The sequence below is a fragment of the Balaenoptera borealis genome, assembly GCF_965194805.1.
Source record: "Balaenoptera borealis genome assembly, chromosome: 4".
NCBI lineage: Eukaryota > Metazoa > Chordata > Mammalia > Artiodactyla > Balaenopteridae > Balaenoptera > Balaenoptera borealis.
The window spans coordinates 106495112-106521967 of NC_138861.1; the positions used below are offsets into that span (position 1 = coordinate 106495112).

At 39.3% G+C, this 26856-nt stretch overlaps 1 protein-coding gene across 13 annotated transcripts in view; it reads left to right on the forward strand.

The window, feature by feature from the left end:
- The window catches only part of LDB2 (LIM domain binding 2), a 383293-nt gene that overhangs the window by 60394 nt on the left and 296043 nt on the right, over positions 1 to 26856 (forward strand). The window lies entirely within an intron of this gene.

Genomic DNA, 26856 nt, shown 5'->3' on the forward strand with positions numbered 1-26856 from the left:
AACCCCAGAAAAACAACTAAATGAAGTGGAGATAGGAAACCTTCTAGAAAAAGAATTCAGAATAATGATAGTGAAGATGAGCCAGGACCTCAGAAAAAGAATGGAGGCAAAGATTGAGAAGATGCAAGAAATGTTTAACAAAGACCTGGAAGAATTAAAGAACAAACACTTAGAAGAATTAAAGAACAAACAAACAGAGAAGAACAATACAACAACTGAAATGAAAAATACACTAGAAGGCATCCATAGCAGAATGACTGAGGCAGAAGAACGGATAAGTGACCTGGAAGACAGAATGGTGGAATTCACTGCCGCAGAACAGAATAAAGAAAAAAGAATGAAAAGAAATGAAGACAGCCTAAGCAACCTCTGGTGCAACATTAAACGCACCAACATTCGCATTATAGGGGTCTCAGAAGAAGAAGAGAGAGAGAAAGGACCCAAGAAAATATTTGAAGAGATTGTAGTCCTGGGATGAGCCTTTTTTTTTTTTTTTTTTAGATTAATACATTTATTTATTTATTTTTAGCACCTTTAATTAATTATTTATTTATTTATTTATTTTTTGGGCTGTGTTGGGTCTTCGTTTCTGTGCGAGGGCTTTCTCTAGTTGCGGCAAGCGGGGGCCACTCTTCATCGCGGTGCGCGGGCCTCTCACTATCGCGGCCTCTCTTGTTGTGGAGCACAGGCTCCAGACGCGCAGGCTCAGCAGTTGTGGCTCACGGGCCCAGTTGCTCCGCGGCATGTGGGATCTTCCCAGACCAGGGCTCGAACCCGTGTCCCCTGCATTGGCAGGCAGATTCTCAACCACTGCGCCACCAGGGAAGCCCTGGGATGAGCCTTCTGATGAAAAGTGGAAATCCTGGATTCTATGTCAGAAAAAGTCCACGTAGTGAGAGAGGTCACATTGCTCAAGAAGATGCCTACAAATCTGGATTGTTTCTATTAACAAGGCTTTGATTTTCTTTACATTCAAATGGAGTCAAGTTTCCTTTACTGCAAAAAGCCTTATTTTGCACCTTCTCTGTGTTCCAGTTCTGTGAGATGCCATTGAAGTACAGAGCCTTGTCTCTGCCTTCAGAGATCACTCAGTCTCAGACAAAAGCTTTCTGCGTTATAGAACTCACTGAATGTGCATCACATACCTTCCACATATGAGCTAGAGTGCTGAGTGCTGGGAAGCTTGAATATGAAGGACTCATTCCTGCTTAACACACCACTCCAAAGTTTAGTGGCTTGAAACAACCACTGTTTTATTTGCTCTGAATCCTGTGCCCTGACAACTTTGGCTGCACTGAGTTTGGTGGCCCTTCTGCTGTTCTCTCCTGGGACCACTGATGTGACTGTAGTCTTCTGGCAGCTCCTTTGGGGCTGGTTGGTCACAGGTGGCCTCACGTACATGTCTGGCAGTTGGTGTTTGGTGTCAATGGGACCACGTGCCTCCAGTAGGCTAGCTCATGCTTTTTCATGGGGAGACAGCATTTCAAGAAAGCAATCCCAGTGTACAAGTGACTGTTAAATCTGTGCTTTCATCCTGTTTACTAATGTTCTGTGGACCAAAGCAAGTCATGCAGTCAAGCCCAGAGTCAACAGAGGAAGAGACTATGCCAAGACATGGATCCAGGAGGTATCATTCACTGGGGGCCACCATTGTAACAATCAACCACAGGCTCTGACCCCCTGTTTGCCCATGCCGGTGTGGGGCTTGATGCTTCACATATGTTATTTTATTAAATTTATATGATAGTTCTTGGAGGTAGATATTATTATTCCAAGTTTTCTGAGGTTAGTTGAGTTACCTAAGTTCATACAGAATGTAAATGGCCAGGATTTTAACACTGAACTGTATAGTTCCATGGAACTATGATGGACACAGGCATGGACAAGCAACGATTTCAGGAACAAAAGATGAGATAAAGAATTGTATCAGGCAGGTGATGGTTGTTTAGCAGCTTAGTGTGTGTTAAAGGTTGATCAACCATAAGGGCTAATAATTCAGGAATGTCTTCAGTGAGTTCTAGAGATTTTAATTAGATCTTCCTACAAATGGGAAGCATCAGGCTTTGGTTATGAAAAGAGCTAAGTTCAAAATCTGGTAATGCTACTTCTAGTATGTGATTATTTAAATTTTATGAGCCTCAGTCATCTTCTTTTTAAAATTTTGTTCTAAGGATTTAATGATTGCATGTCTGTAAAATTCTGAACACAGCATTCGTACCTCAGTGGAACTCAGTAAGTGGCAGGCATGAATGATTTGAGTAGGAAAATGGCAGAGGAAAAAGGAGAGGGTATTGTAGGCAAGGAGAGCCATGCTGGGAAGCGAGAGGAGATCTGATAGCAGGGATGACCTTGGGCTCTGTCTGAGTGGTGAGAACTGCCAGTTTACAGCAGTGAGCAATAGAAAGTAGCAAAGATTACATAAGATAAAGCTCAAGTTTGCAGGGCCTTGATGTCCAGGCAGAGGAGGTAAATTTGCCAAGTTGGAAAACAAGGATCCTATGGGCAGCCTTGGCACCTGGGAGTAACTAAGATGTGCATGTGATTGCAAACTCAGGCATCCTCAGAGCCCAGTGGGTTTCCCACTGTACAAGTTCATCCCCCTAGCCAAGCTTTTTAATCAGTTCAAATGAGTTTTTGCTTTGAGTCCCATAAACACAATAATTTGAGTTTCTTCAAACATTGGGAGTGAGGCTAATAGCAGAACGGCAATCCGCTTCTTTCTTTGTTAATGACCTTGGCTCACACCATGGGCACGACGATTCATATGGTCATTGTCAGTACAAAATTCAGGTTTCTTTTATTGATTGAATCTCGCTGTGAAGTACCAGACAGCAATGCCTTGGAGCAGAACAGAAGAGCCCGGTGTGCACATTTCTTCCCATTCTAAGGACAGATATCTGGTGTAGCTCAGAGGAGAATCCTACCTCTGAAAAAATGGGTATATCTTTGAGTCACCTTGAAAACAAAATACCACACTTACAGATGGCTGAAATGATAGAGACTGCTAACATCCAATGTTGGTGAGAATGTAGAGCAATTAGGACTATTATATATTGGTGATGGTGGTATAAAATGGTACAACCACTTTGGAAAACTCTTTGGCAGTTCTTCATGGAATGAAACTTACACCTACCCCTATGACCCAACAATTTCACTCTTAGGTATTTACCCAAGAGAAATAAAAACTTATATCCACAGAAAGACTTGTACAAGAATATCTATAGCAGCTTAAAATAAATAATGGCCAGAAATCATGGCAGAAAAAGGGTTGAACAATTTGGGTTTGTCCTTATAATGGAACAGTACTCAGCAATAAAAGGGAATGAACCACGACACATATAATGGCATTGAAGAATCTTAAAAAGTTATGTTACATGAAAGAAACCAGAACAAAAGAGTATGAAGTGATAATTCCATTTATATGAACTTCAAGAACAGGGGAGTATGTCTATGACAATTGACCAGAACATTGGCTACCTTTGGGCTGGGGATAGAATTGACTGATAAGGAGTCTAGGAGAATTTTTTAGGGTGATATAAAGGTTCACATTTTGATAAGGATGGTGGCTACATAAGTACATATATTTTTCAAATCTCAAACTGTAAACTTGAGATTGATGTATTGATATTTCATGGTTACATAAATATGACCTTGATTTTAAAAATCAAAGCCCATATTCTTAAATGTAGGAGACACTTGAAAGGAGATCTTCCTTCATTGTGTTTGTGGTATAGAAACCAACCCATTGGGCTCAAGGTTTAAATTCCATCTGTACTGTATACTGTCTCCATGCTTTTGGGCTAGTTACTTAGCCTCTCTAAATTTCAGATTCCTCTTCTGAAATATAGGGAGAATATATTCATTTATTCTTTCAATCAATAATCCCAAGTGCCACTTACTGTGTAGATGCTGGGAATAGGATAGTGGACAAGAGAGACCCTTCCCTTCCCTAATGGATCCTACCTTCTAAGGCTGGGGCCTATAGGGGTTAAGACAACATCTGGAAATCCTGGTGGTGAAAGTTTGACATTTCGTTCACTTTTTTTCCAAAACACATTACAGGTAAACACTTAGGTTTGTGAACTTTTGCAAAGTTTACTTATTCTTGCAACATTTATTTATAAACCCCAATCTGAGGTTTATCCTATCTGATCTTTCATCACTATTTCAATTTTTGTATCAGTAAAACAGAAATATTCCAGTTGTGGAATCGTATAGTAGGTGCTCAGTTAGGTAAGTTTTCCTGAGACCCTCAATTTACAGGATTTGTCTAAATTTTTCCCATGGTCTTGCAATTTCGCTTTATAGGAAGGTGAGAGGTTCTCAACTTCACCCCACCCAACTCCTGTGTCATTTATGTCCCCATTTGTCAGCAGTGTTCGTGGCACTTACAGAGGTCCCTCAATTCTGACTGTCCTAATCTGAGCAATAGCCTTTCTCAAAACATTGTGGGTAGACTGTTAAAATGCTGCTCAAATTTCAAAACCACCTACTTATTTCTATTTTATTTATTTATTATTTATTTATTTATTTATTTATTATTCTTATTTCTATTTTAATCAATTTCAAGACTTAGGGTATTTTGTTTCACTATGAATTTTGATGTTACACTGTAAAAGTAGAGTTAGTGCAATATGCTTAGCAAAAACCAAAATCATAATCATTTTCTTTAAAGAATGTTATAGCTTAAAAACTAGTTTTTGATCTAGTTTAAGGAATATAACCTGAATTCCTTTACATTTCAGTGTCATATAAGATGTCAAAATGCAATGTTGTTAGATAAGAATAACTAAGATATTCTCCTTTCCCTGTAATTTCATCAGTATTATCTTCCCCCTTTTCCCCTATTAGTCAAATTCTAGCTAGCCTGGCTCTCCTAATTATAAGCTGGGCAGGGATCATAGGTTATTTAACTTCTCACTGTACTAGCTTTCTTTCCATAAAATGGTGACAATAACAGTACTTCTGCCTTGGGATTGTGAAGACGAAAGAACATAATATGTGGTGTAAAGTATTGATACTTTCCACATTACCTGGAACACAGTAAGCATTTAATAAATATATTAATAGCTGTTATTATTTTTATTATCCTTTGATTCAGTTAGGATTAGGGCAACTGTGAGTGACAGAATAATATCCCAAATCAGAGTGTTTTAAACAAGTTGGAAGTTTAGTTATTGTTCACATGAATGTAGGCAATCCAGGGCTGGTATAGATGCACCAGGATCAATGAGGACCAATACTTCTTTCCTGAGTGCTGCCAACTTCAACACACAGGTCCTACTCCGTCCAAGATGGCTGATCCAGGTCTGGCCATCCTGTATCAGTGCACAGAAAGGAAGGGAAAAGGGAAGGGTATGCCCCCTTCCTTTAAGGGCATCTTCCAGTAGATGCACACAGTACTTTAACCGACACCCCATTGGCCACATGGTCACACTTGTTGCTGGTGAGACCAGAATATATAGACTATTGTATTTTCTGGGCAGTCAAGCGCTTAGATAATATCAGGGGTCCAATTACTGAGAAAGAAGGGGACAACTAGCACCTTTGCTCTGTCACATTCTTTATAGCATAAACCATGTTCTTTTATGAAGTTGTCCTCAGCTACTTGGATTCCTTAGTTGTTTCTTTCCTCTTAGAACACTCAGGAATACACCATCCTGAGTCTGCCTTTTCTTATCACCAACACCACTACTATCACTGCCTCTGTCCAAGCCACCATCCTCTGGCCCAGGATTATTGTAGCGGCCACCAATGGGACTTCTGCTGCCACCATTTTTTCCACACAATAGGCAGAGTAAGCTTTTGAAAATGTAGGTCAGATCATGTCTCTTTTCTCTTCAAGACCTTCCAATGGCTTCTCATATTACTGCGAAGAAAATCTCAAATCTTTGCCCTGCCGTCTGAGATCTATAGAACCCGGCTCCTCTCTTACTGTGACTTTGTTGCCCTCCCCCTCACTATATATACTCCAGCCGCACCAGCCTCCTGGCTGCTTTTTCTACTCCAAAGGAAGGTACAATCTTTCCTTAAGGTCTTTGCGCTCAAAACAGAAAGACAAGCTCAGTGAGGCTAAGTTGCCCAAGGCCATGCTGCTTAGAAGTAATGGAGCCAGGATCCAAAACCAGGTCAGTCTGCCTACACGTTCTGTATCTTTTTATTCAACCCCATTGCATAAATGCTTAATGACTGCCTGATTGCTCAGTAATAGATTCTCTGGAGGCCATCAATCCGTTCTGAGAAAAGACTGCTCAGCATTTCTATGAGACCCACAGGTTCTTTTGTGGGAGAAAACAAGGTCTTCTAGGATCTCTCTCTGCCAGAACCATTAGGAGCCCTTACTCTAGGCCCCGTAGCCGTAGAAAATAATAAGCATCATCAGGCCTGAGGTCAGCAGAAGCAAATTGGATCAGCCATCTTCCTTTCATGGACCAAATGGAAAGATGCTCTCTGGGAGTTAAGGTTGGACCTCCTCAGGTCAGTGGACTCTTCTGCTGTTCTTTGTGCTGAATCATTTCCATTTGGGGCAAGCAAAATTAGATACAGTTCTTATCCCATTCACGGAGTTGCCTCTTTTGCTGAGCATTGAAATTGATTTAAAAGAAATGAAAAGGAACATGCTTGCCCTTAAGGACTTCATTTAGATCAGTTGCTTAACCTGGGGAGAAGGTGGTTTTTTTGAGCTTCAGAGAATCTGAGATTCCTTTGAAATTATGTGTAAACTTTTGTGTGTCTAGATACGTGTATTTGTTTTTCTAGTGAGAGGAAACAGAGCTTTTATCAAGTTCTCCGAGGGGTTTAGCACTCCGAAAATGGTGAGAACTCCTGGAAATAAAAACTTCCCTAGATGCTTATTATTTATTTAGCACAGAGTATACACTCTATGTTATATCACTCCTTTTAATCCTCGAAACAACCCCGTGAGTTAGTATATTATCATAGTAATTTCATAGGTGCAAAAACAGGTCAGAGAGAATCAATTATTTTTTAATATCACACATAGATTTTAAGCCTGGGAATCACATTTCAAACCCAAATCTGTTATACTGCCAAGAATGGACTACGTTTTCATCTTGACATATATTTTACTAAAGCAGCCTATAGACACATGGTTTTAAAAATTAAATAGTACTTTGTAAAAACGTTTTCTTCTGCTTCCTGCATTGTCTCTTTCCTTTGGATTTTCCCCTCATTCTTTGTGTTCATTGCTCTGTTTTATGTTGGAAACTTTGCTTAAATCCGTGAATCCTTGGTTACCCTTTGATATTAAAGATGTGCTGCCCAAAAAGCTCATTACAAGCTCTGAGGGCAGGTAAAGCTTTTTGCCTCATGGGTCTCACCACTGGGAGATTGGGTAGTCAGCTGGCATTTTCACTGGAATGACCCACATGAGTTTCTAGAGTTTATTTTCCAGATCCTTTAAATTTCTCCAGGCAAGAACTTTCCAACTCCCTGCTTAGGGTGTATGAGACCTGCTGTTGGTAGGACGCGGGTAGCAGTTCTGGGTAGGTGGGAGGCGGGTGGGGAAGGGGACCTGATTCCTTAAGTACTCTATTATAAACAGAGCCCTTGTTTCCAATTCTATGCTTCACATACCTTCTTCAGGCACACATCCAACTTCTGAGCCTTTCTGGGGATCTGTGGGATAAACTAGCTCACCTTTCTTTGCTATCCCTCTCTGCAGGCTGCCATATCCTAGGTGTCTCCACTTTTAGTGTCGATATTACTACTTCTCCATTCAATTTCCGTCTTCCAAAATCGATTAAACTATCTCATCTATTTCACCTCTTCCACTTCCTTTAACCCCTGGAGTTGCACATTTTCTGTTCCTTCTTTGTCTCTTCAGATGGACTTTTTAAACAATGGATGTGGTCCTGCCACAATTCTAAAATGGAAGTTTCTAGGTTTGTTCTTCCCACTGTCATTCTACTACCTCTTGATATCTATCACATTCCATCCAGACTCTGAGAGGGTCACAAGAAAAACCTTCAAGCGATTCTGCCCTTAAGTGTCTTATAGTCTATCCCCTGATGAAATCATGCCATAGACTATGCACCTCGGATACGACCATGCGATTGCACATCCAAGAGGGAGATTACAGAGTGAGGGCTGGAAGTTTAGACTTTTCCTATGCAGAGGGATCCAGAAAGGTACACTTAGCGAGGTGGAGAGTGGTGTATCTAAAACTAGGGGAAAAATATGAGCAAAATCCTAAAGGCAGACAAGTTCAGGGAGAAAAAAGCAGTGTGTCTATCAGCTGACTTGAGGAAAGGAATGTACGAAAGGAAGTATTAATATGCAGATCCCGATTCCACTAGGCACCAGGTGGAGTCAGGTCCTGAATGTTTGATTAGAAGTTTGGGTATGATTTTGTCCTAAGATGATGACTCGTCACTGACATCCTACAAACAGATGGTATAAAGAGTGTCTATAAGAACTCTTATGAAGGGTATGGGGGGATTCCTAGAAGGGAAGGATTGGAGACCAGAGAGAGAGATGGAAACATTCTGGGAAAGAGGAGAAAATAAAACTTTGAGATGGGAAGGAAAGGAAATGGTTTGGCAGAAGTTGGGGGGGAGGGTGCGGTGAGGCAAAGGAAAGATTCCAGGAAAAGACTGGAAGTCAGAGTCAAAGAGGAGAAAACCAGGTGTGCCTGACTGCCGGATGGGAGGAGAGGGTGTCACTTAGGACTTAATAGGCTGGAAAAATCACTTAAGGGTCTTGAGGTCTGGACCAACCAGGGCATGTCACATGAACAGGGTTATATCCCAGATGCTGGTAAATCTGGGCTTTTCCATGAATCTTTATGATTTCTGCTCCGATTTTTGTCCCCTGCCCCTCCAGTTATCAAAGTGCAAACATATGTGCAAAATTTTAGAATAAGAACAAGATAATGTTGTTGATTTTGCAGTTCAGGCAAAATGTGAATATTGAACTGTATGCAGACAAGAGAATTTTCATGATCTATTCACATTCCAGATTACTTTTTTTTTTTTGCTGTTTTCAAAAATGAAGACTCTTCAACATTAATCTGCTTAACAAATCTTATTAACTAAATTGAAAGCCTTGCAAACCTATTGCCAAGCATGTGAAAACTGTAAACTTTTCTTAACCTGTTATCCTGGTGTTCATCCTGTTTTTTTTTTTTTCCTACGTAGGTAGGAAACTTCTGAATATGTTGAAGCGCAAGGAATGAATGGCATTTTTTAGATGCATCTTAGTACTTATTTTTTTCACTTTTCATAACTGCAAATTCCCTTTGAAAATGTCAGCCTGCACCCAGCCTCTCCACACTGGCCATTCCGAAGCTGCCCTCCAGCTGTCTGGGTAATGCTGCCTGGAGTGGAGCTGCCCTCTCTGCCCACCAGGGGGATGGGCAGTGCCTCCGTGGAGGTTCTTAAATGCCTTTTCTGTGGACGGGTTTGTGCTTTCTTGGGTCCTCACGGGGAATCTTCCTGTAGGTCCCCTCTCTGAGTCGTGATTATGATTGAACCACTCCACCAATCAAGCCTCGTTCCGTATTTAATCAATCTCAAATTACCCGCCAAGTCGTTGCAGTTCAAATGTCAGTCTTGAAGCCTCCCTAACTCTTTCCATTGACATTTACCATACCTTTTCTGTTTTTTTCTTTTCTTTTCCTCTTTTTTTCTTATTGTCCAGACTCTTCCCCAAATGTTTAAGCTTGTTGAAAAAAAGCATATTTTGTCAAGCATTTGCAGTCATATAAATAAGCTAATGAATCAGAAACGGGCTTGGATTTCCCCCTTTCACTGCAGGCATTAGAGCTCAGGTTTGGCTGTTGCTGCAAATGCTTGGTGAAGAACTCTGTCTGTCTCTGGAACCGTCTGTGGGAGGAGCCCTGCTCACCAGAGGGAGGCAAAGGGAATTTCTGTGCACCAGAGAGAAGATGTCTTTTGCATAACAATTTAATCCATCCACTTGCTGGTGAATATTCATATCCTAGGGGTAGAAGTTTCAGAATTTACAAATTTGTGGAAGTAGGAAATGTAGATCATCATCAGGTAAATGTAATAGTTACTTCTCTGTTTTAAATGGCCAGGATCACCGAAACTGAGTTTCATTTTTCTCCTTTTGCTTTTGTTTACACTGAAATTAAGGCTGGAAGGTTATAGATACTGAACTATTGGTAACAGATATGCTCTGATGACTTTCACTTTGTGATAAATATGACTTAAAGTCAGTTTTCTCAATTATGATCTAAGTATTGTTTTTGTCTTAATGTTATAGCTAGCTCTATGTTCCATCTGCATATTTCTCTATTAATCAGTAATCCATAAATAGATTAGATAGAACATTAGAGCTAAACCAATATTATTGATGCTAATGATATATATATACATAATTATTATAATATATAATGAATATATGGGTGTGTTTCATACATACACATGTCTAAAATCAGTTTTATGGGTGATTAATAAGTAAACTAAATTTGGAGTGCTTTAATTATATTAAGGCTTTCTAGAGAAAATGAAAAGAAAATTGCTATTTATTCATCTCTGTGGGAAAGAATTTGACTATATAACACATCTCATATATCATGTAATTCTCATAAAAACTCCGTGATGCAGATATGAGAAAACCAAATCACAGAGGGTGAAGGTCATTGCCCAAAACTGTTGAGCTGGGCTCAGGGTGTTTTTCTGTTTTACTAGAAAAATGTGGTCCCTCCATCTCACTATAAGAACAGAATTAGAGCTAAACTGTGTGCCATCCTCATCTCCTTTAGAAAGGAACACTTCTCTTTTTTATCTCAAGGTCTTGCACTGGATAACACTGCATCACTCTCAGGGTCTTGCATTGGTCTTATTTTGGATATCATGTGGTCACCCAAAGATCTACATGGATCACAGACTGGATGCATCCAGTAGATGTTCAAGGTACCACAGTTGCTTTGGGGATTTAAAGTCTCAGGAAAGATCAGAGTTTTGGAGTGTTCTCACACTTTGGATCTCTAATCTGGAGAACCCTAGCTCCTGTCTCAGAGTTATCATTTTCACTACTTTTTTCTGGTTTATCTCTTCACTCAATGAATGACCACATCTAGGATTCATATTTCAGAAAAATAACTGAGCTCCATACTCCAAGTCCTTACTTCTTACTATGCCACAAAGCAAGTCTTTTCTTTCTGCCTGGGGTGTCCTTCCCACATTATCTGCCTGGTGAACTAATCATCCTTCAAGGACTCTCTCTACAGCCACCTCCTCCAGGAAGCCTGCCTTCTCTGAAATTCCCAGACATAGTCAGTATCTTAGCTCCTACTGCATTGCAAATACTTCTCTGGTATCCCACATATATTTACTCAGCACCTATTATGTTAGGTACCATGGAGGTTCCATTAGCATGAGTTACTCTGTAGTGTAATGCTTTCTTTTCTGTCTCCCTCACATGGCTTTAAGACTGAGATGTCCACTATCTTATTCACTCTCATATCCCTAGCACCCAGAATCATACTGGGACATGGTTGGCACTCAACCATGTGCTGAGTTAAGGAAATCCACCTTCAGTCTTAAAAGCATGCCCTGGAATGCATCAGAAATTGGATGGATTAAAGATGCCAAAACTTTGGGCTGTGAGGTTATGGGCAGAGTCAAAGAAGGGACTTAACAGACTTTGGGGTTCAGGCAAAGTTGAGATCACACAGGTTTAAGTTCACATTCTATGTTGCCTCTTGAACAGAGAGGCACTAAATATTCTTCAAGTTAAAAATAAATGATGATGACAGTGCTTACCACATGTGGTTGTTACGTAGATGAAAGAAAACAATATTATGTGGATTAATGAAGACAGTTTCTAGGACGTGAACTCATTCCAACTTCCCATAAGTAACTTGGTCATGACGTGTGAGTAGCTTGTGGCATAGTCAGTATTCTAACTCTAGTCTTCTATGTCCAAAAGCTAGTGGTGATTAACTTGTATCATTCTGCTCTGTAAACAAACACATGTGCTCGCGAGATGAGGTTAATTCTCATTAATCTTTCATTTGTGTCTAAAAACCAAAAGATAGTGGTCAGTCCTCCTTCAAATGGATGTCGTAAAGCAGCGAATGATAGCATCATACTTTCTACATGGTGAGCAGTACTTTCATCCCTAAGTTTGCCCGCCCCTGTGGAACTTGAGTATAGCATCCCTTCACGGTGCCACCCAGTAACTGGTGTTGTGATGCGGTGTTTAAAAATAAATGTAAATAGTTAACACTTCTTTGAAAAGGAATCAAATCCACATTATAGCCTTTATCAACCAGCTGGTTCTTATAAGCTTCTTCCCGATCTGTGTGCAAACATTACTTTTAAGTGATCAGCTGGCATAATTAGGTAAGATTGTACATGAGAAGCACAATTCTGTTTTCATCTCTGCTAGAAGAAGAAACAAACATCAGGGATGACGATGTGACGGTAAGTTAGACGTGGGAGATTTTTCCAGCAGCTGCAATACCTTGCTAATCAGCAGAGCTAGTTATTTATTTATTTGTTTTTCTTTTTGAGTTCAAAGGTGCAGCTTTACAGAACCTCAGCCAGAGAGGTAATTAGGAAGCCTGGTACTCGGGGGGTGCGGACAGCAGCTCAGCTGGGTCTAGGATTCTGTGTTTTATCTTCTGTTAGGATTTTTTAGTATTTAATTTTTTAAAAATTTTCTTAAAATTCTCATTGCATCATAGATTTAAATCAGATTTAGGGAAACTGAATTGAAGACCTGGCTGGGGATGGGACTGGGGGCTGTGACCTCAGAGACAAGATGTTGTGAAATGAGTAGGAAGATGTTAAGCGGGGAAACCATCGTAGCTTTGATGAAATGGATAGAAAGCGGTTGCAGAATGAGGAGACCCACATTCTAATGTCAGGTGTGCCCACTGGGCAGCTCATTAACCCTCTCTTGACCTCATTCTCTGATCTGTAAAAATGAGGGTTTGGAAATAGTCCCCAAATGGATTGAGTCCCTATTATGTATCAGACTCTGAGGTGGTTCTCACCCCGTGGGGCTCAGCTGCCTGGGAAGACAGACCAGCTGGGCGAAGGATCCTGATGGAGAGAATGCAGGGTCCATACGTTAGCAGGACCACGTGTTGTCTGGAGCTAGACTGGCCAGTGTCACAGCCATCTCTGAGGTTACTAACTGTGTGATCCTGATGAAAACACCAATACCTGTTGCATCGAGCTGTTGTGAAACATGGAGAATATTGCCTGACACATAGTACGTGCCCAGTAATTCTAGCTGTTAGTATGGGAGCGCAGAACAGAGGACCACGATTATGTAGAGGGTATGGGGAGACCAGACCTCTGAGAGGAAATATTAAACTGAGACCTGAAAAAAAATCCAGTGGGCGATTTGAAGGCATCTCCCACTTAACAAGGTTGGCTGACAACTTCCTTCCCTCTGTAAAACATATGGTTGATGCCCAAGCTCATGGTCAGTAGGTCATGCTACCTCGGCTTCAACCAATGTTCCATTAACCTACCAACTACCAGGTCCTCTTATGCCAGATAAAAGAGCATCTACGGCCAGGGAATACAGCCAGTATTTTATAGTAACTTTAAATGGAGTATAACCTTTAAAAATTGTGAATCAGTATGTTGTACACCTGAAAATTATATAATATTGTACATCAACTATACCTCAATAAAAAAAAGTTTTTAAAAGAGCACCTACTGTAAAAATAATGTTAATATTCATGGGGCAGATCCTAGGCACAGATAGCAATTCAGGTGTACATGGACAAGTATGCCTAGATGATCTCATTTAACCTTTTTTTTTACAATCCTAGTAAGGCTTCTTTATATGCCCATTTGACAAATGAACCCATAAAGTGATAAGTAGGGGAGCTGAGATTTGAATCTAGGTCTCTTTGGGGCCAAAGCTACCTCATCTAAAAGCTCTTTAGAGGTTGGTCAGGTGGAAAAAGTGATCCAGAACATTCCAGGGAGAGAGAACAGCATGTCCAAAGCCTCAGAACAGAGACAAGTTCTAGGATGCTTTCCTTCCAGCACTAACATTTCATTATTTAATAACTGGCCATGAGTTTCACTGTAGAAAATGAGACTCAGAGAACTCAGGGGATTTGCCCTGTGATTTTTACATAGAATTTCCTTGTCATGATTTTTTGTTTGTTTTTTACATTGGAATGGTTTCCATTCTCAGGTACCAAAGATAAAATTGTTTCAAATATACCATGTAAAAGAGCAGTGGTTTCAAAGGCTGTGGTCTGTTTTCAGACTTTCTGAGAATCCAAAACCGAAACAGCACTCCTGATATTTAAACAGTGCACTAAAACCCTCAGGGTAGCTAAATCAATGCCTTCTTGAGGGACAACACTGTGAATACCTCTTTACCTGCTTCCAACCCCTTGCTGCCCCCCCCCCCCCAGTGAGTGGGAGGGGTGATGAAGGAGAAGGGGCAAAGGTGCCAAATGGTAAAATATTTTGGAGAAAATCAACTCCAGCCTCACGCATCCTCTGTTGACAAAAATAGTATTTTTTTCTTTTGCAGCTGTAAAGCATTTTGTAAGTAGTCAACCCATTTTTAAATTATCAAATAATGATTAAGAAGTTAAAAAAAAACCTGTAAATATTTAGAACACGACAAGACCATTGTTAATGGAAACTTTGGAGAAATCAGGCTCAAGGGAAAGAAAAAAATTCCTTTATACAATAAAACATTATCAGTCTGATCTTTGTCCTAAAGGGACTTTAAAAATCAGATCTCAAACCTATCAGGCTATTTTGAGGATGTACTGTGCAGAAAAATTTTACTGGGTTTTTCTCTCTCCGCCCCCCTCCTCAAAATATGGAATAGGGGTTGGAGTTAGAAGCATTAATGAGAATGAGCAGAATGAGGCCTTTAAATGCAGTATATTCACATGGAAAGAAAGTGCTGGGTATGTGAGATTCTCTATTCTGCGCCTCCCCATTTCTCCTGGAGAACGCTCTAGGCCTATTTCCTCTTGGGGATCTTTGTCCCGGCAAGTTCACTGCCAGGAAAACTCTGCCCTTGGGTTTGCAGGGGCCTGACTCCTTCCTGCCATTCAAGTCTCAGATCAAATGTCACTTCCTGAGAGGTTCCCCTGACCTGTACATCTGAAGTCATCACTGATCTTCGCAAACTGCTTTTTTTCTCCCCCCTTCATAACACATCACAATCTGCAATGATCTGGCTCCTTTATTTGTCTTCTTGTCACCTTCCTCAGTTAAGCTGTAAACTGCAGGGGACCTTGTCTGGTTCGCCACTGCCCAGAGCAATGCCTGGCACAAAGCAGGCACCCAAATATTTTTGAGTAAGTGAAGGAAAATAAGTGCTTTTAAAAAACTAAAGTGCTGGGGCTTCCCTGGTGGCGCAGTGGTTGAGAGTCTGCCTGCCAATGCAGGGGACACGGGTTCGAGCCCTGGTCTGGGAAGATCCCACATGCCACGGAGCAACTAGGCCCGTGAGCCACAACTACTGAGCCTGCGCGTCTGGAGCCTGTGCTCCGCAACAAGAGAGGCCGCGATAGTGAGAGGCCCGCGCACCGCGATGAAGAGTGGCCCCCGCTCGCCGCAACTAGAGAAAGCTCTCGCACAGAAACGAAGACCCAACACAGCCATAAATAATAGATAAAATAAATTAAAAAAAAAACAAAGACAGAAAAAAAGTACCAGGGAGGTTCCTAAAATATAAACATTTAAAAACAAACAAACAAACAAAAAAACTAAAGTGCCCCATAAATATGTTATTATGTGAAAATTGAAATCAGAAAATTTTTAAAAATTTAAAATATTTGTCCCATCACTTCTAGATTTTTTTGAGCCAACAGTATCGTATATTTCCCTTAAAGCCCATTTTAACTTTATTCCTCATGGACTATTTACCTGAGTGCTAATTTCTAGAAGTTTAGGAAATCAATATTTTCTAAAATAAAGTGGCTTTGCATTTAGAGTAAAAATATATCTTGCTTGTTGGCTGAATATACAGGGAAGAGTCTGCATTGTTTTATATTTGAGAGGAAAAAAAATTACTAGGTCCTACATTCCAGCCAACAGAATCCAACAGATGAGAGAAACAAGGTCATCCACAATTCATATCAACTCTTAATACTTCAGAGTATATTCCTGTCAACATTTGCAGAACTGTTGAGTCATGGAATTTCAGCATAAAAGGAAACTTATGGTTCATTCACTTCATCCAGTCCCCAAACCTGATATTTGTATCCCTAAATCACTTCTTTAATTTTGCAGATTGTATCTTCTGAATTAATTTAGCATTAATACGATATTGCTCACACTTGTATTTTAAAATATTCTCTTGAGGTTTAATTTCTAAACATCATTACATTGAATAAAACTTGAATTGTTCAGGCTACATCCCCAATTGGAAGGATGGTCCTGATGCTTTTGAGGTAGTAAACTTTCATTTAAAAAATACTGCTTGAAATGAATACAGGACGTATGAGCTGGGGCTTGGGAATATTTGCTGTGCAGATTTTTGTCCTAAGGGCAGGAAGTTTGGGTGCAGGGAAGGGTTTTTTTGACCACAATTTGACCTAAGGTAGAGAATGTTTTTTGGGTTCAAATAATAATATATGAGCTGATAAATATGGCAAGTGTATTAGAACAAATAGTCATTTTTTTCAGGGTCTTGTTCAAAGCAAGTTAGACACAGCCTCTGTTTTATGCAGGGTTATGGTTGAAATGATCATTCCCAGAATCCTTTTTGATCTGGAAGGAATCAAAAAAGGTCACCTAGCCCAGTGGCTTTCAAATTTTTCTCTATCATCTATAGGAAGAAATACATTTGGGGGGCATGATCTGATACACAGACACACACACACACACACACACACACACACACACATGCAAATAGGCAACCACAACTGAAACAAGAGATTCACAAACAGTGCTCCCCCTCCCCTGTTTTCTATTTTTATACTCTGTCATTTAAAAAAATGTTGGTTGTGCTTTTATAAACTGAGTTCAAGAGCACATTAGTTTGGAGAACACTAATCTGGCCCAAACCCTTCACTTTACAAATGGGAAGACAAAGGCGCAGAGAGGGGAAGCTACATCCCCAAGTTCATACCAAATTCAAGTAACCCTGTCGCTAAATTGTGTATTAGTCAACATACTGTGTCTTCTCTTTCATTCCAATCAGTGAACCTATAAAACCATAAGAAGAAGCTACAGTTTAGTTAAAAAGAAAGAAAACACACAACACACTTCTTGGGTTTAAGCCCAAGTCCTCAGTGGCAAGTTTGCTAACCTCTCTGAGCCATGGTGTACTCGTTCTTTATACAAGAACTTAAACCCTCCCCATAACAAGCCAACATCACTCTGTCAGATGAATATTGAGACAATGTGGATGGAAATGCCTGATAAAACTCCTGGCTCCTGTTCTTCTGCCTTACTCTCCCTCCCCCCCCCCCCAATAATAATAACTTTTAAAAAAAGAACAAAAAGTAAAGAACAAAATACGCAATATTATATTTTGGTTTAACTACCCAGAAGTCAACCCTCTCTATGATACTTGCTCTGTAGGCTAAGATGGCCACGGTTTTGCTGATGGTTCTCCTATCAAGAGGCAGGGTCCATTCCCCCTCTTCTTGTATCCACCTGGCCTGTGCCTGCCTTGACCAGGCCACTGCAGAAGTGGTGCCAGTTCTAGAGCTGGTCTTTAAGTGACTGATAGTTTTCACCTTGGTCCCTCGAGCGACGAGCCATCCTGTGGACATGTGACTACACAGCTAAGGGACCATGGGGAGAGGCCCTGACACTATATGGAGAAGGAGCTGGGCTCAGCAGAGACCACCCTTCCAGCTGTCCCCATCCAGGTACCAGGCAGGTGGCAAAGTCTCAAAGGACCCTCCAGAACAGCCTGACACCAGCTGAATACCACCCTGTTTGAACCTGTTTGATCCTACATGGAGTAGAGAATCACCCAGCTAAACCACTGACCTATAAAATCATGAAATTTCATAAAATGGTTTTTGTTTTAAGCCACCAAATTTTGGGGTAACTTTTTAATACAACAATGAATAACCAGAGCTCTTGCGTTGCTGCAGATAGTTTAAGTAAGCAGTCGCCTAGAGGCAACATAGCACGGTACAAATTCTGGAACAAGAATACCTCCATTGAATTTCTATGTACCTCAGTTTCCTCATCTGTAAAATGGGAATAATAATAATACTACCACCTCATATAAGGATTACTTTGAGGATTAAAAAAAGTTAATAAAGTTCTTAGAACAGGGTCTTGCACACAGAGCGTGCTTTGTAAATATGCGTTATTATTCTAGAGGAAGAAATTACACTTTTGAACGCTGATTTAGATTACAACTCAGAGGATCAGGCTTTACTGCTTTTAGATTGTGACCAGGTCTTGGTTCTGGGTCTTCAGGTCTCTTGAAATCTGACTTGCATAAACAATTCAGATTGGGCTTAGGAATGAATATCACCATGGCACCTAAAAGAGATAAAGAATTGTAAACAAGGGGAAGAGAGACATGATATTTGCTGGAGTGGCATTTAGTGACAGGTCCACTGTTCTTAAATGTTGTTATTAGCAATGTGAACAAGAGGTTGAATAGCACATTAATCACATGTGTGACATCAAATCATGTAGAAGACATGAGAAAACAGGGATTACATCTCTGTATCAGGAGAGAGTAGGAAGGTGCACTCGGGAGAAAATGAAGCAGTAAGATTAAATGCAGTCAAGTTCAAGATTTTGAATTGAATCTGTCGATATGCCAATCCTTTCCCCAAAGGATTATTTGAAGCATTTCAGTTGAACAAGTATTTACCGATGGTGTGCCAGGCACTGTTCTCAAAAATGGAAGCTTCTAGGTAGATAAGGCCTGTCCCTTCCTGTAAGAAGCAGTCTTGTAGGCAATGTAGATAGAAACCAATACAAATTATACAGGGTTATAGGTGCCAGAAAAAAAATGTACGTGCAGGACGCTCCTTAAAAAATTAAAAATAGAGTTAGAATATGATCTAGCAATCCCAATCCTGGGCATATATACAGAAAGGACTCTAATTTGAAAAGACACACACACCCCCAATGTTCATAGCAGCATTATTCACAAATAGCCAAGACATGGAAGCAACCTAAATGTCCATCAATAGACAAATGGATAAAGAAGATGTGGTACATTTATACAATGGAATACTACTCAGCCATAAAAAAGAGTTAAATAATGCCATTTGTAGCAACATAGATGGACCTAGAGATTATCATACTAAGTGAAGTAAGTCAGAAAGAGAAAGACAAATGCTATATGATATCATTTATATGTGGAATCTAAAAAAATGATACAAATGAACTTTTTTAACAAACAGAAATAGACTCACAGACTTTGAAAACAAACATGGTTACCAAAGGGGAAAGGGGGGAGGATAAATTAGGAGTCTGGGATTAACAGATACACACTACTATATGTAAAATAGATAAACAACAAGGACCTACTGTATAGCACAGGGAACTATATTCAATATCTTGTAATAACTTATAGTGGAAAAGAATCTGAAAAAGAATATATATATGTGTGTGTATATATATATATATATATACACATATATATATATATATATATATATATATATATATATAACTGAATCACTTTGCTGAAACTATCACAACATTGTAAATCAACTATACATCAATAAAAAAATGTATGTACAGGGTACGGATATCATACAGATGAGGGAGTGAATGTTTCTACTTGGGATGTTGTATACAACAATTGACATGTAAACAAAAGATTTAAAAACTAGAGATAGAAATAGGAAATTGAGTCTGTATATATAGAGAGAAAGAAAATAGAAGGCCACAAGACCTTGTAGGTTTGAGAATCAGATGTGTCTGTGTCTTTTCTGTGAATGACATAAAAAGAAAACAGGATGAGTTACAAGCTGTCATCAGAGAGAATGAGAGTTAAAGTCAAGATATAATTGAAGAAAAGTGATCCACGAAAAAAAAAATTACTGAATTTGGGAAAAATCACTGAGTAAGGGAAAATGGACTTCACTGATATCCACGCATAGGACATTTGCCTCGTCTTTGGAAGTAATAAGATTTTAAGACAAGTATATTAGAGCTGTATGTTCATTTATCCATTCATTCATCAGAGCTGACACAATGGACATAACACACAGTCACAGTCCAAATGGGGAGAACCATTAATCAAATAATTATGGCAGTACATAATCATAACGTTCTCACCTTATAAGGGAAAAGCAGAGTGAGCTATGAGAGGGGCAGCTGGGATCTAATATTAAGGGACTGCTTAAAGGGGTTCTTCTTTAAAGGATGATGCTTGACTTGAGACTTGAAGAATGGGTTACAAAGGTAGGAAGAGTAAGGGGAGGGTCAGGGCAGTTTAGACAGAAACTACAGCCTTTACAAAGGCCCTGTGGTAGGAGGATCTTACAAAATAGGCTTTGGAGAAAACAGAGGATTTGCTGGAAAGTACTAGATTTCAATAAATACCATATGACCGTCAATAGAAAAGTTTTGGATTTATTTTATTTAACCTCAGTAAAAATTCAGGGTTACTTAAGACCCCAGTGAAATATTTTGGACAGTATAAACCCTTTTAAACTAAGAGAAACATCTAAAGGAGGCTATTATATGCCTTTTCACTCTCAATAATGTCACTAGTGTCAGGGATAGTTTAGACATTTTTTTTTTAACATCTTTATTGGAGTATAATTGCTTTACAATGGTGTGTTAGTTTCTGCTTTATAGCAAAGTGAATCAGCTATACATATACATATATCCCCATATCTCTTCCCTCTTGCGTCTCCCTCCCTCCCACCCTCCCTATCCCACCCCTCTAGGTGGTCACAAAGCACTGAGCTGATCTCCCTGTGCTATACAGCTGCTTCCCACTAGCTATCTATTTTACGTTTGGTAGTGTATATATGTCCATGCCACTCTCTCACTTTGTCCCAGCTTACCCTCTTTCCCCTCCTCGTGTCCTCAAGTCCATTCTCCAGTAGGTCTGCGTCTTTATTCCGGTCCTGCCCCTAGCAACCTAAGTGTCGATCGACAGGTGAATGGATAAAGAAGATGTGGCACATATATACAATGGAATATTACTCAGCCATAAAAAGAAATGAAATTGAGTTATTTGTAGTGAAGTGGATGGACCTAGAGTCTGTCATACAGAGTGAAGTAAGTCAGAAAGAGAAAAACAAATACTGTATGCTAACACATATATGTGGAATCTAGACATGATTTTTTTAATCTGAAGTATTTGCTCTACTTAGGATACTGACCAATTATAGTATTACTATAGCTTTCAGTTGGAAACCTGCTTCTAAACCCAGCAGGATTTACACTGTCATCAAGTGGTAAATATGATGAATGCAATGAAAAACACAATGCTTTGCTTTGGACTTACAATTAAAAATGTTTATTAAAGTTCATGTTCTGCTCTGCGATAATTTTCAGGCTCGATGTGAACAAATGCTAAATAACACATTTGAATGATCTGAATATATAAAATCATATTTCCACAAACGCTCTGCTTTTCCATAAATCAGTCACTGCTTCTTAGAAGGAAAATAAATTTGCTTTTGAATGGAGCACCAATGTGTTTTTCTTCCTAGTATTAGACTCTACATATTTGAATGGGTTGCAAATCCTGTTCATTTTTCAGGACCCAGTGGAAGCTCCTGCTTCTACAGAAAGCCTTTGTTATCTCTCTGTTTAGCCTGACCTGCGTATTTTCTGACCCCCATCACTTTGTACCCCTGATTGTGGCACTTCATTATATCTTATTTTTTTTTAATTTAACTCTCTTAGGTGCTTGTATTTTTTTCTCATCCTGATTATCTTCCAAACCATAATTCATAGCATGGCAGCTAGCAATTGATAAATTCTCAATGTGTGTGTCTGTTGATGGAATGGATGAGAGAAAGAAAGGGGCGATAGTGTTGCATTAGCTCAGGCCCTTAAGTTGCAAAAAACAGAAAGCGATTTTTATTAACTTAAGTAAGAAGACAGTGTATTGGAGTATTACAGGGGTTTCTCAGAGGATGGGCAGGGAGCCTGAGGAACCAGGCCTGGGAGAGTTGGGAACCAGTAGACACCATAGGATATGAGCAGCAGAAATAACTTCATGGTCATAGCCAGTTATAATCGCTGGATTGAAACCATCCTTTCTTCCAACCGTGTGTCCTGCTTTTCACGATCCTAAGTCATAGGAGAGAGAATCCAACTGTCTGAATCTAGGTTTCCCTGTTGACACGTGGCTACACTGGGTCAGGCAGAGAAAGACCTGGAAGAACAGCCTGTAGGACTTGCTCACCTTCCATAGATGGTATGTTTACTATCCAATCAGGTCTACGCACACTGCAAAAGCTAATTTTCCACAAGAAAATCAAAGTGCTGTTAGGAAGATTAGTATGGGTAAGATAAAAATTAAAAAGGCCACGGAGATATCCATTGCAGGTGGAAAGAACTCCACAGTAATGAAATTGGTTTTGAATTTGTCTTGACTTCTCACTGGCTGGTGACCTTGGGTGTGTCGTTTATCCTCTCTGGTCCTTTGCTTTCTTACTTATTATATATAATAACGTTGGCTTCTCTACCTCCCTGGATGGTTGTAAGGATTATAGACAATAACCTATCTAAAAGTGTTATGTAAATGAAAAGTGCTATATAAATGCAGAATACTCTTTTTATAGTTTTTTGGTGTATTCTGCAGCACCATTATTCACTGGGTGCTGGTTGAGCAGAATTGAGAGGCTTATTCCTCTCTTGAATGTGGAGGCTCTAGAGGAAATGTGAACGTGACTTTCTCTTACCTACATCATGCATTCTAATAGCAATAAAAATATCACTCATATTTACTGAATGTTCACTATGTGATGGGATCTCATCTAAGCCTCTTTCTGTGTCCTAATTCCTTTAATCCTTACAATTACCCTATGTGTTAAATACTATAAATATTATTATTTTACAAATGAGTAAACTGAGCCACATTGAAACATCAGAAGTATCTCATCAGCATCCCCCTCTACACTCTATATCCCACTGATAAAGTTTGAATATTAATTTTTTGCTTCTTAACCATCTTGCAAGGTTATAAAGAAGATTAATGAGGAAATGTTGGCATAACATTTAGTGTACCTTGGAAGAAAGCTTCTGGTGAATGCAATTATTGTGGTGCATTTTCATAATAATTAAATGTGAAATATTGTAGTATTTTACGCTCTTCTTCTCTTTAATTAATCTTCCAATCCTAGCTCACCATCAACTAAATTTCCAAAGCCAAACACTTCAGAATAGTTACTCTTTCTTAAGTTTTTTCCTCTGAATATATATATATATATATATATATATATATAAAATTCATTGGTTCTAGTCTCACATATTTATAGTTTTTCCCTTGAGGGACAGAGCTGCAGGGCTGCAAGAGTTTAAACTCTGGGTCCAAAAAGTGTTGTAGCTCCTCTGGTGAGGAGATGATCAAATTTAGATTTGGGGGAACGAAACAAGCAACCCTATGTTAAAACTTTAACTGCAACTGAAGAGTTAATGCCCATGCTTCTTAGATCATAATAAGGAGCCCTTCCTGTGTTAAGAGAAAAGGGAAAGGAGAGAGGGAGAGAATGTGATCTGGAAAAAATTTCCCCTGATATCTTGTCACTCACCCAAATGACTGGTGATAATTGGGCAGTGGAGACATTTGTAAGATCAAACAGGGTACCACATCCTTAAGAAGCTACATCTCTTGACAGTGGAGTGTCAGTCACAGGGGCTCTATGCCTTGCTAATGTCAATGTGCTAAACCTCAATTATCAGAAAATATGATGAGAAATTATAAAAGATGGAACAGAAGACTTCATCCAGGTGACAGAGTTTAAGACTATCTGGGATAATCCCAAATTTCCCCATGAGGAAAATAAAGATACAGACATACTGTGGCAGGACTGGGGGCCTAGAAGAAAAATAGTTGATAAAAATAATTGGAAAGATTTCTATAAGCCTATGAATGAGTTCTGATAATTTTGTTAACTAGAAAAATATACTTTTTTGTGTTCATTAGTCAATCTTCCAAGTTTAAAAAAGCACCTTTACAGAGCAAATATACATGTGCATATATAGCTTCACTCTTTTATTTATTTATTTATTTGGAGTATAATTGCTTTACAATGTTGTGTTAGTTTCTGCTGTACAGTGAAGTGAATCAGCTATATGCATACCTATATCCCCACCCTCTTGGATCTCCCTCCCACCCTATAGCTTCACTCTTTTTACCTGCTCTTCCTAACTGCATTTTTATAGCACTCTTCCTCAATGGAAAACAAAATGTTTTACAGCAGACCTAGATATAAGTTGATACATGTGTCTGTACTGTAATATAAATGAAATGGCTGCTCTGTTAAATTTAACTTATATGTCTAAGGGAAAGCAAGTGTACATTTAGGGATGGATTAGCTGTATTTAAAACATGATATAATTTTACTAAAATAACAGATTGGATGATCATTGTAGAAAATTTGGTCTGATAAATGTCCTTTCTCTAAAACATTTTTTCAAAGTTTTTAAAAAAAATTTTATTGGAGTATAGTTGATTTACAATGTTGTGTTAGTTTCAGGTGTACAGCACAGTGAATCAGTTATCCATATACATATATTCACTCTTTTTAGATTCTTTTCCCATATAGGCCATTACAAAGTATTGAACAGAGTTCCCTGTGCTATACAGCAGGTTCTTATTAGTTATCTGTTTTATATATAGTAGTGTGTATATATCAATTTCAATCTCCCAATTTATCACTCTCCCCCCTTATCCCCTGGTTACCATAAGTTTATTTTCTTCATCAGTGACTCTACTTCTGTCTTGTAAATAAGTTTGTTTGTACCAATTTTTTTCAGAGTCCACATATAAGCAATATCATATCTTAGTCTTTCTGTGTCTGACTTACTTCACTCAGTATGACAATCTCCAGGTCCATCGATGTTGCTGCAAATGGAATTATTTTGTTCTTTTTTACAGCTGAGTAATATTCCATTGTATATATGTACTACATCTTTATCCATTCCTCTGCTGATCGACATTTAGGTTGCTTCCTTGTCCTGGCTATTGTAAATAGTGCTGTAATGAACATTGGGGTGCATGTATCTTTTCGAATTATGGTTTTCTCCAGGTACGTGCCCAGTAGTGGGATTGCTGGGTCGTATGGTAGTTCTATTTTCAGTTTTTTAAGGAACCTCCATACTGTTCTCCATAGTGGCTATATCAATTTACATTCCCACCTACAGTGTAGGAGGGTTCCCTTTTCTCCACACCCTCTCCAGCATCTATTGTTTTTTTTTAAGTTTGATGAGTGTATAATAGAGTCTTATAGTATGAAAAAGTATAGTCAATAGGAATATTTGAATGTTTGATTAAAAATATGGTAGAATGATTTAAAGGTTGTTCTATCGAGTGGTAAGAATCCTCATCAATCTATTAAAAACATTAACTGAGCAACTATTGTAAGCAAGGGGCTCTGCTTGGTTTGGATGGATCAACCTTGGGACGTAGTAAAGGGTCCATACCTGACTCCTGATAGGTGCTCAATAAATGTTTGCAGTATGAAGGAAGAAACGAACTCAGAAACCTTGAATAACCCTGAGGATTTTTTGGAGTAGATACCACATGCAAAGCGAATCCCATGGATCGGTCCACTTAATCCTTACAACAAACCTGTGCTGTAATTGATTATTCAGCACAGGATGGGTAGAATGACAGAGTGAGAAACTTATTTGAGGCCAGACTTCTGGGGGCAGGTAGTAAAACTGGGATTTGAACCTGGGTTTGATTGCATCTGTTTTGGGGGTTCATGGATTCCCATGACCTTCTGTGAATTCCCTGAAAACGTTTTTCAAATTTGACTGTAAATTTTTGCAGAGAGACAGTTAATAGCTTTCATCGCCTCAATGATATCTGTAATGAGATCCCATATCTTCCTCCCAAATTTAAAAAGCTCATACAATAATTGAAAAACTAAGATTTAGTCATAACACAATAGAAAGATTCAACACACATAGATAAATAGATACGGTTCAAGATAAATAATGTGTGATTAATTGCCCGGGAATGTTGTAGGGTTGAAGTGGTAGAAACCCCCGTGGGTGGTGTGATTTGGGAAAGTTTCTCCTGGGGAGAGACGTTTGAGGTGGGCCTTGAAGAATATTGCTGTGCGTGCGTCATGGAACTGGATTCCAGCCTTGTGCGCTGCCCGTGGACTCTCCCTCCCTCCCCTCTCCCTTTATAGGGACATTTGTCAGCAAGGAAGAATTAATTACCACACATTTCCCTCTGCCTAGAGCCTATTACCTGCAGGCTGCTCCATGAACATTAGGCTGAGAATAGCAAGGAAAATGCCATTTGGAAATGTTCTGCTCAAAGCAGATGTCCAGCTGCTCATTTAGATCATGAACTGTTTGTCAATACTGACAATTAGTGGGCTAAAGATTGCATTGACCACATGACAAGAATCAATATGAGCAATACGTGTTAGTTATTTACCGCCAAGTGTATTAAAGCCTGTAGATTTCTTATAAATCCTTCAAAGCCATCCTGCTATGATCCTCTGGACAACATGCATTGACACATCAATAAATCCTTTTGACAAGGGTGATCTGTGAAAATCAATACCAGTTTATCCGCGATTCCCATGTAGTTTTTTTTTTTTTGATAGGCCAGTAGAGGTTTAAGATCATTTCCCAAAGCTGGAGAACTTACATGGTTGAGGTACAAGGCTTGTTGTCACTGTGCTTGCAGGCACTGACCTTGATTACTATTCTTTGCTCAAAGAATCTTTGTAAATCCCATAGGAGAGAGAGAGACCCACTCACTGAGAGTGGTGAT